Source organism: Physeter macrocephalus, chromosome 7 (genome assembly GCF_002837175.3).
Source record: "Physeter macrocephalus isolate SW-GA chromosome 7, ASM283717v5, whole genome shotgun sequence".
NCBI classification, from domain to species: domain Eukaryota; kingdom Metazoa; phylum Chordata; class Mammalia; order Artiodactyla; family Physeteridae; genus Physeter; species Physeter macrocephalus.
The window spans coordinates 131,763,921-131,775,447 of NC_041220.1; positions in this window are offsets into that span (position 1 = coordinate 131,763,921).

An 11,527-nucleotide genomic window follows, 5' to 3' on the forward strand; every position below is an offset into this window, starting at 1 on the left:
TCTCCCTCTCTCCCTCCCCCCCCTCCTCAGGATCTCAAAACCCCTAACAGATGTTTTTAAAAGCCTCACTTTTGAGGGCTGTTTTGGCCTCCTGCCACTGTGTACTTTTAGGTTTAATGAAAATTGGTGCCTCCCAAGCTCTCCTCCTGAGGGGAAAGGCAGCTACTCTGGTGAACTTGCTCATTCTTGCTCAGAAAGAGCACACAGGCCAGTGAGGTCGTGTGTAAACACACACACACACACACACACACACCTGCTTTGTCCCTGGCTCCTTTCTCTCCCGGTTGCCTGGGTTGGCCCAGCTTGGTGCATACCTGCTGGTGTTTATCACAGTTGGTGTTTCTCCCCCTCTGGTGCGCCTCCGCGTAGCGGGTGCTTATTTGAGCAGCAGGTGATTTTTCTGAAGTGACCTCTGCGGGATGGGAGATTTATGGTGGTGTTAGCTTTCATTATGTGTCGAGGATGCCTCGTGAGCTCACTGCATCGCTGTCAGAGGAAGAGAAGAACGCTTCCCAGAATAAGCCTCCGGTATTATCTTTGAACATATGTTCTTGATTAAATGAGAAGAGGAAAGTCTCTTCGTTTTTCCCATTTGGAGGTTAAAGTGGAGGGTTTGTCTAAAAACAGATTGCAGTAAATTGTGGGTTATTTGAACAGTACGTCAACATTATTTACTCATGGAAAAAAAAAAAATCTCAAATTGATAGGTTTCTTTTAATTACCTCATCCTGAAAGCTGCTCTCAACAAACAGCAAATATTTCAGAAGCCATTTGGATAAGTCTGGAAATGTTGAATTACTGGAAACCTGCCGAGAATAGTACCTTTAAAAATGTTTCCATAGTTCTGAGTATAAGGAAACTTGATTAGGAAACAGCTTGTCTCTGAACCAACTGGGTATCGCCTTCTGTGATCTTGCTAGCCTCCTCGTTAAAGATGGCTTACGAGATTCTTGCTTCCTGATGATCACGCCCCCTGAAAAACAGGTACCTTTCTGGAGCTAGTTGTTACTGTTCCTCACTCAGACCAGAGTGGCCTTGTTTAACCCCACTCGGATAATATCTTCCTCTTGGGTTCTGTCTAGCAAACACAAAAGCTAAATGATAGAAGGTTCAGGAATTGAGTGAGTTCTGGGCAAGTCCAAAGAGCTCTTCTAGCAAATCCAGGCCAAAGCACATTTTACAGACAATGTCCTTTGACTTCATTGCTTGCTTCTGACTCGATGAAAAGAGGATCTGATAGATACAGCCATTCCCAGGGCCCAAACCTATTTGGGGGGTGAGGGAGGTCGCTGAGGGGAAGAGGACAAGGGGACTCGCAAGCCACTCACATACACATACACCCCAGGGCTCGTCCTTTCGTGACATCCTCTTCAAAACTGCTTATGATGTTTTCCTTGTGTGTGTGTAAGGGACTGTGGTGTGCTGGCAGGGGTCCTATGCGTGAGAGGTTGGGCTAGATTTGGGGTCAACACACCGTGATTTACCCTGGGCCTCAAGTTCTTTGGGCACGTCCCATACTTTGGGTAACATTCCATACAGTAGCATATTGTACTGTTTACTTCTTGGGAAACTTATAAGCTGAGTATCTCATTAAGAGTATTTTGTCTGAGATGGGCATATGCAGGGCTGATTTCAGGACTGCTATATGTGCTGATACAGTTGTTTGGTTGTTAAATATTGTTAAATATTGATATCTCTACCAGTTGGTAAATCACTGCGTGAGATTCACTGCCCGGCACGAAGTGGAGGCCTCCGTGACTGTGAGGGGGCACTGGAGCCTCACGGCCCTGGGTGTACGTGCAGTTGCCAGTAGCCTGAGCCTCGGAGGAAATTTCCTGTGCCTGCCTAGACCCTCTAGCCAGCCACAGTGCTGAGCTCGCTTGGCCCCAGTTTGGGTTTGTGCGGAGGAGGTCAGACAAAAGGAGACTTGCCAGGGCAGTGCTCCCAGTCATGCCAACAAAATTCACTTTTTCAAAGAAGTTTTGATTCATTTGGGAGATCAAAGGGTCTTTCTTCTACCCTTGCAACTCTTTTCCTCCACGTACCGATGTGAAGTCCAGAAGCCTTCACCGTGGAGAGCAGTTCAAGGACGGGAGATGTAATTCTAGTCCCAGCTCCAACACTTAATAACTCCATGACCTTGGGCAAGGGACTTAACCTCTCTACACTGCAGTTTTCTCATCTGCAGAGTATTGATGTTGGCCTCGATTCCTTCCAGCTGTAACAACAGATGATTTTTAGTCCTTAAATTTCTGTTTACCAGCCCATTCACCCACCGCATCAATGGATATGCCATTTACGCTTCAAGAAGAAAAGAAAAATAACATCATCTGCTAACAAATAATGTTTGAACACCAGTTAAGGTAAGAATGATGCCAAGTGCTCTGATGCAGCCTGAAAGAGGGAGTTGACAGGCACAGGATATGTATGGCTGGCTTGCTCTACCCCTGCTCACCACATCGCTCAACACAGGTGAGCACTCTAGCTGAGCTCAGCTGATGGAGCTTCAGGCTAGTGGAGCCATGGCCACTGATTCAATTCCTGTTCCACCTGGCTAAGGCCATCCATCTCGTGGTCCTACCCTAGCAACCACCTTTAAAATGTGTATTGTGGCTCATCAAGGGCCCCAAAAACGTATGTGGATGGGTCAATGCAAGTTCATTATTATTAACAGGGGAAAATAATCTCAACATACTAGCAACAATGTCATATACTTGACGTAGAGGGGCATTGTGTTAATGGACTTAGCATTGTTTTTGATTTTGTGACTCATTTTGAGTATTGTAGTTATAAGTTATACATTATGCTATTTCTTTATGATTTTAAACACTTTTTTGGTCTTTCAACTTATAATTTTTTTTATAACTTGGGGAGTATTTTGGGATGGGGGAGAGGACAGAAAAGTTCCACCTCTTATTTTAGAATAAATATCATTCATAACTTCAAAGCTAATATATAGAAATTCATTTTGTAGATTTTTATTTTCAGCCTATTCCCTACATGGAGATTATCCTTAGTCATATAACATTATATAGTCATCAGCAAAGATGACTAGAACCAAAATACTGTGTTAATGTTATCTGCTGTTGGGAGGATTGTTGTTTTATGCTTGTTAAGGACAGAAGAATTTATAGACCCATGTGTGAGTCTGGTTTTCCAAAAAGTCTGAGTCCTGGCCTGGCCTATATGTCTAAGGGCTTCAATGCCATGGTGTTGATACACAAGGGTTGTGGTGGTTTGGGGGTCACCCTGGTTGTTTTTTAGGAAAGTGAGTTTTTAATCTGGATTCTCATCTCATTTCTCTGTTTCACTTTGGCTTCCTTTGTGTCCCCGTAAACAAAAATCCTACCGGGCTTGAACTCCAGCTTGGTTTTAGGAATTTAGCCAGCTTTTTTTGCAAGCAACACTGCAGACACTTAATGAAAGAATTTAAGCTGAGAAATTTAATATTCTTGAATTGGGAAGTCCTGGGATTTGTCCCTATTCAACATGCTCCTTAATTTAAAAGCTAAAAAATTGATAAATGTCACTTCCAGATGCATGCACTGAATTCAGGATCTAAAAATAATTGCCAAAGTACAATATGAATGGGTTGATGTTCCTTCAGCAATTTAACCTCTGTCAGTATCTCACGCTGAGGGTCTGTCATTGTTGGGATAACATTTCAGGTTTGAAACTAACTTTCCTATAATGCCAAACTTACCAGCCAACCTTTCCCCATTCTCTTTTATATGTGTGTTAAGGAACCTGCAAGGCCCCTTGGTAAATCAAAGCCTGATCCATCAAGGCTTAGCAGTGAAGGAAGACTGTGCACCTTGGGAGGGACAGCCAGGTGTTATGGCAAACATTTGTTCCCAGGACTCCCCTTTCCCTTAGGGATTCCTTATTATGCTATTGTCACCACATTGATTCCCCGTGGGACACTCCTCCTCCAATAATGCTCAGGACCAAGGGTGGACCCAAATGTCTCCTTAATTCTCCAAAGCACAGTGTGACTGTGACCAAACTGCAATTTTTAAACAAAATTTTTAGGTACCCAAAACTTGGGGTAACAAAAGGGAAATAAATGCTAAGAGTTACATGAAAACAGATGATCTGGTTTGCATGATTCATCTCTCTGCCTTATTTCTTTGGAGGAAATCTTCAATCTCTACCACCTGCAGGGGTGGCCTCAGGCCAAGTCACAAAGAGAGTCCACCGTTCCCTTCCCACCTATCTCGGGATCTTTTTCCAGCCAGGGACCTTTTTTCCTTGAATGATAGAAATTGGGAATGTCCACCCTTTCAGGGCCTTATTCTGTGGCCTCCACAAGATCAGAATGAACCTGGATTGGCCCAGGAGCCCCATGAGACACACCTGAGGGTGAGGATTATTGAGGTTGAGGAGCCGCAGGAACGTCAGGACCAAATTCCAAATGCCTTTCCTGTAACAAGGACTGTCACCCTTTTCTGGTTTACAGCATACTGCAAGTTAGGATTTTTGTCAGTCCACTTGGAGAGATGGAAAATTAGCAAGTCAACAATCATTATAAAACAACAACTTCTGTGATATAACAGCTCTTATTGGTTGCATTTTATCACTTTGCTTCTGTTGAATAGAACAGTGTGTTGATCTGACTTATTCTCTTCGGGCCTCTAAGGGCAAAGTTCTCCCTGTTCCAGTAAATATTTTTTTGTTTTGGTTTGATGTTACCACTGCCTTATGTTCTACTCCTAACAAGTTGTCCATTTGTTCTACATCATGTTGCTTCTGTCCGTCAGACTCTCTGGCCCATCTGATGGACATGATAATAATAGCCTTCATACTTGGATGTAGCCAAAATAAAATTTTCACATTGTTTAAATGTATTAGTACACTTATGAAGCTTTCTCTGACATACCAAAGTGCCACAGGACCCTGGTTGACAATAACTATACTACATTATTAGGGTAATTTGAACAAGATCAGAATTTTTATACTGCATAGTTTGGCTAATCTTATTATATTAATATAAACTTGCTTTTATTTATTTATTTGTTGTTGTTGTTGTTGTTGCGGTACGCGGGCCTCTCACTGTTGTGGCCTCTCCCGTTGCGGAGCACAGGCTCCGGCCGCGCAGGCTCGGCGGCCATGGCTCACGGGCCCAGCCGCTCCGCGGCATGTGGGATCTTCCCGCACTGGGGCACGAACCCGCCTTCCCTGCATCGGCAGGCGGACTCTCAACCACTGCGCCACCAAGGAAGCCCTATAAACTTGCTTTTAGTATGCATGTGATAGGTATGCAAAAAGATATTTGCATTTAAATTTCCAAAATGTATGTGAATTTAGGTGTATGTGTATGTTTTAAATAAACAATATGGCAAGGAGTGCTGGCTAACGTACAAAGATCTATAGAATGGCTTTCTCAGTATGGACCCTTGGGTTTTGTGGTGCTGTGACTACCTCATAACAAAGGGAAATGTTTTGCTATGAATTTCCTGTTCCTGGAAGACTACATGGTTGAAAAATCTCTTCTTCCCTCTTGAGAACTATCCGTGTGCCAAAGTAAGAGAAGCCCTTGAAAGAATTACTCAGCCTTCCCCCTACATTTTCTCCTCACCCCCAAGTCTAATAATTTTAAAAAAAGAAACGGAAGAGCACTTGTCACTAAACTGCTTAGCACTTTAAAATAGCCAGACGCAGTGCATGCATCTATGTCAGGTTTGGACTCACACCAACCGTGAAAATGCTCTGTCTTTTTTTAGGAAGTAAATTGCATACATATTGCAAAGAGTATTCAAAAAAGTGGTTTCCTTTTTGCTTTGTCTGAACTACTCGCACGTCAGTTTTAACCATGCTCTGAATCCATAAACATTTTCTTTAGCTTGCCAAGCTTTGCCAGCCTCTCTCTGCTCATTCGCCAGAGTGGCTGCACTGTATCAGTTGGTTGCTAAAAGGTCGAGATTCCTGCATTTTAGGCATGGAAGAGACATTAAGATGGGTTATGAAATGTCCTTATTTTATAAATGAGGGGATTGAAACTCACAGAGATTGATTGGCTTCTGGGGGCCACAAACCAGTATGTAATAGACTAGGAGCCATGCTTCCTTGGTTGGTTTAAGTTTGTAATTCCTGCACCTCTGGTGAAGCCCTTTGAACATTGCTAGGCGTTCTATAAATGTAAGGTGTCTGTGGAGGGCTGATGAAATTGTCGTTGCACTCAATCCCCCTGCATCGGCAGGCGGACTCTCAACCACTGCGCCACCAAGGAAGCCCTATAAACTTGCTTTTAGTATGCATGTGATAGGTATGCAAAAAGATATTTGCATTTAAATTTCCAAAATGTATGTGAATTTAGGTGTATGTGTATGTTTTAAATAAACAATATGGCAAGGAGTGCTGGCTAACGTACAAAGATCTATAGAATGGCTTTCTCAGTATGGACCCTTGGGTTTTGTGGTGCTGTGACTACCTCATAACAAAGGGAAATGTTTTGCTATGAATTTCCTGTTCCTGGAAGACTACATGGTTGAAAAATCTCTTCTTCCCTCTTGAGAACTATCCGTGTGCCAAAGTAAGAGAAGCCCTTGAAAGAATTACTCAGCCTTCCCCCTACATTTTCTCCTCACCCCCAAGTCTAATAATTTTAAAAAAAGAAACGGAAGAGCACTTGTCACTAAACTGCTTAGCACTTTAAAATAGCCAGACGCAGTGCATGCATCTATGTCAGGTTTGGACTCACACCAACCGTGAAAATGCTCTGTCTTTTTTTAGGAAGTAAATTGCATACATATTGCAAAGAGTATTCAAAAAAGTGGTTTCCTTTTTGCTTTGTCTGAACTACTCGCACGTCAGTTTTAACCATGCTCTGAATCCATAAACATTTTCTTTAGCTTGCCAAGCTTTGCCAGCCTCTCTCTGCTCATTCGCCAGAGTGGCTGCACTGTATCAGTTGGTTGCTAAAAGGTCGAGATTCCTGCATTTTAGGCATGGAAGAGACATTAAGATGGGTTATGAAATGTCCTTATTTTATAAATGAGGGGATTGAAACTCACAGAGATTGATTGGCTTCTGGGGGCCACAAACCAGTATGTAATAGACTAGGAGCCATGCTTCCTTGGTTGGTTTAAGTTTGTAATTCCTGCACCTCTGGTGAAGCCCTTTGAACATTGCTAGGCGTTCTATAAATGTAAGGTGTCTGTGGAGGGCTGATGAAATTGTCGTTGCACTCAATCCTTTATCAAAAGTGCCGAATCCACCAGAAGTTTGTCTGCTTCTAATGAACCTTTCAGGATTTAATGAAATCCTTAAAATCCTTTCCTTTAGCCAGCCTTCACCTGTCTCTTACTTCTGAAATGGCTGAGAAAATACAATTCATTATTATTTATTTAAAGCCTTCAGAATTTAAAGTTTGTGATAATCTAGATGTGAACACACCATACTTACAGAATAATAACTTCAAAATAAGCATTTTTTTTCAAAACAGTAAATACTTACAAGAGGAATTTTGATGAAAATCAGCAGTTCAGAAAATGAAGGATTTCATTAAAATGCCTATCTTCCAGGTTCAGCATCTAATTCGACAGAGAAAAAAAAAATACAGTGTTTACGACACTTCACTATGGAACATTTTTGAGGCCTGTTGATTTGTAATAGTTTTCATTCGCATTAATCTTAATTTTTATCCTTCCTTTAAATTTGGGCTGGAATTATTTGATATTGTGATTACACAAAAGTAACAAAATAAATGATCCAGTCCCCTAATTCTATGATTAGGTTTCACATTTCATTGTTCTGTTGAACCCCTCACTTATCTTTTGCCCTTTCTCCCAGTGCATCCAGATGATTGAGGTTAAATATGCATTATTTTCTCAATAATGTCAGAAACCCTCCAGAAATAGAGGCAATATAGCAGTGCCCCCTTCTTCATGACAGAGATCCTGGGGAAGCACCTTTTGCACTAAGTGGGTTACATCCAACATCATTTAAAGAATGTTGCCTGTGGGTATGATTGGGCTGTGGTATCTATAAGTCCATGTAAACATGAACCATGAGATTTGCTTTTAATTTGTTTGGCAGCCAGATTTCCTTAGTTCCTTGTCCCAGGCTAATTTTCAGGGATTCTTCATGGACTCTAGCTCAAGTTTATGCACAGGCATTTGAGACAACTAGGAAACAGGGTCAGGCTGCCTGCTGCTTGGGTGAGAGTAACTTGTTTACTGAATAGCTGGAACTCAGTGGAGTTTATTCTTCTCCTTTTATTGCCCGAAAATATGCTCTTGGATCTCCCTTCCCTATGCACAGCTTTCCAGCCATTTTCAGGCACAGAATTAAGGTCTACTCGAGTTAAATCTTCTCCCTGCTGTCCTATCAGGCCTAACCCATAGCTTCAGTATCCCCTGCAGGCAAGGCAAGTGTGGTCTTTTCTTTCACTTTTGCCTTTTTCCTTTCTCCTCAGTTGTTGCCTCTGGTCTCTCTTCCTTCTCTTCAGACAGCCAGGGAAAAGGGATTGGGGACCAGGTGGAAATGTCTTACCTGTCAGTGTTATGATCTTGTCTCTAAACCCTTGGTGTTCTTCCAGAGCCCTTTACTCTGCGCCTGACTCACTGTGACCCTTAGCAGTATACTCGCAGCTGGCATCTCCTTGCACCCTGCTTAATCCTGAAATCGAATCTACTCTCCAGCCTACAATCAGCTCCTGGACCCAATTGTCAGCCCCTGCCTTCAGAGAAATTCTCTCTTTCACATCTGTGCTCTCACTTGCTACTTTGGTTTCAAATCGACAGGTTTGTTGTTTGAGTTTGGCTTTGTTCTTCCACCTTAGGTGCTTTCCCTCATTTGATTTGAGTATAGTTGTGTAAATAGAATTTTGTTTCATGTTGGATCTAGTTATTGTAGGGTCTCCCAGTGTATTAAGTCTGCTATACTGGGGAAGCAAAAAGTTGGACATTTGAGTTTGGGAAGCTTTGCAAATATCCAGAGAGGGAGAAACATTACCATCTCTCTTCACTGCAGATTTGCCTGTCCCTATGAATGTGTCTGTTCCTACCTGGTCCCTTCTAAGAATCTATTTTTAAAGTTCTAGTTTTATTAGTCTGGACAGGGTGTAATTGCTGGACTGGTTTTTCTGTGTTTTAGTAAGTCATTTTTTTTAGATTTTGTGTGAGTACTTAGTAGTTACTGTCTCCAGCTTTGGGGCTTTAGCCAGAATTCTGAGACGATAGGAAATGTTCCATCTTGTTCTGTGGTACTTAGTGTGTGGTTGAGCCCCAGTGGTTTTAGACCATAATTCTTAGTCTCGTTTGGAACTCTAAATACCACTTAAACCAGTTAATCCCAGCCCTCCTGAGGACCTGGGCTCTACCATTAATTGAGTTGTCTGGTGAGTACTTTGGTTGGCAAAACTGGTTATAGGTTTGACTTGAGGTTTCTGGTACTCTCTTAAAGAGTGTAAAGATTTAGAGTATAGCCACCGTGGCATGCTTGGGATCTTCGACATAATTTCTAGAAAAGGAAAATCAGCAGTCCATCCTATGATATTTTCGCCTTGAGCTTGGACGTTGTTCAAACAAGCTGCATATTACAGGGACATTATAGTAACAACATTGGAGAAAGGGGTGTGAATGGGAAAAGCTCATGGGAAGTCAGGATAATGGCTACCACAGCCATTAAGAGCAAAGCTAAATTCCCCACCAAGAGATTTCCCAAAGGTATCATGGAAGCTTTAGGGAGGCTTCATAAGTTTCAAAACACATTGAGCTATATTGTAGACCCCTGACCAATCAAGTGTTGTTGAGCCCTAGAATTCTGAGCGCTGGTAATTTTTCTAAACACGATCTCTGAGAATGTTAACAGTTTGGAGTGTCTATTATCTTATCCTAACTTTTTAACACTCCCTTTACTCCACAGCCATATTTTTATGCTATGCAGTCCTCTGGCCTTAATTGATTAGATTGAGGTGGACAACTTGACCCCTTCTAGCTTGATCTTTCTTTCAAGAATTTGGAATTGGCACTAAGAAATAGATAGTCTGTACTTGTGGCTGAAACTTAAGTACTATAAACTCAGGAACTGTGCATGGAGAAGCATAAAAGAGACACTTTTCCTTGTCTCTTGAGGGTTTTCCAGTTCCCAGAGCACTAACAGCTCTTAGGATCCTTCTAATGAATTTTCCTTTTAGACAAAATATTGCTGAAGTTAATGTCTCTTGTTTAAAACCAAGACGACCTTGACTAAGACAGAGAGCCCCCTCTGGTTTTATAGTATTTCTTACAGTAATTTATGTGAATTCTATAAACACAATTCTACTTTTGTTTATATTGTGAAAGGAGGGGGAAGCGGGTAATAGAGAGAGGTTTACTGCATTGTTCAGGATTCTGAGTTGCAGACAACAGACTCCACTGGAGTCGGTCTAAGCAGAAAAGGATAAATTTTCTTTTTTTTTAAAGCCACTTTTATTTTGGGTTTTCTAAATATGCAGCTAAACATAGTTCTAACTCATACGCAATCTTTTAACTTTATTTTAAATTATGAAACATTTTTAAGTTTCATAAATAATAATGATACACACAATAATTATGATACACGTTATATTCTCACTACATAAGTTACAGAGATATTGACACTTTGCTTCTGCTCTCTTTAAATAACAATTTTTCCTTTTAATAATTTCTTTGACTATTGTTGCACATTTATTCTTCCATATGAACATTTATCTAATCATAATTTTTAAAAATCCCTGTTGAGATCCTAATTGGAATCGCATTACATCTATATATCTCAATTTGAGGAAATTAACTTTTTTTTTAAACATCTTTATTAGAGTATAATTGCTTTACAATGGTGTTGTTAGTTTCTGCTTTATAACAAAGTGAATCAGCTATACATATACATATATCCCCATATCTCCCCCCTCTTGCGTCTCCCTCCCACCCTCCCTATCCCACCCCTCTAGGTGGTCACAAAGCACCGAGCTGATCTCCCTATGCTATGTGGCTGCTTCCCACTAGCTATCTATTTTACATTTGGTTGTGTATATATGTCCGTGCCACTCTCTCACTTCATCCCAGCTTACACTTCCCCCTCCCTGTGCCCTCAAGTGCCTTCTGTACGTCTGCGTCTTTATTCCTGTCCCAACCCTAGGTTCTTCAGAACCTTTTTTTTTTTTTTTTTTTTAGATTCCATATATATGTGTTAGCATATGGTATTTGTTCTTCTGACTTACTTCACTCTGTATGACAGACTCTAGGTCCATCCACCTCACTACAAATAACTCAATTTCATTTCTTTTTATGGCTGAGTAATATTCCATTGTATATGTATGCCACACCTTCTTTATCCATTATCTGTTGATGGACACATAGGTTGCTTCCATGTCCTGGCTATTGTAAATAGAGCTGCAATGAACATTGTGGTACATGACTCTTTTTGAATTATGGTTTTCTCAGGGTATATGCCCAGTAGTGGGATTGCTGGGTCATATGGTAGTGCTTTAAGCCAGGTGTCCCCAAGCCCCGGGCCACAGACCGTTGGTGGGCTGCAGCCTGTTAGGAATGGGACGGCACAGCAA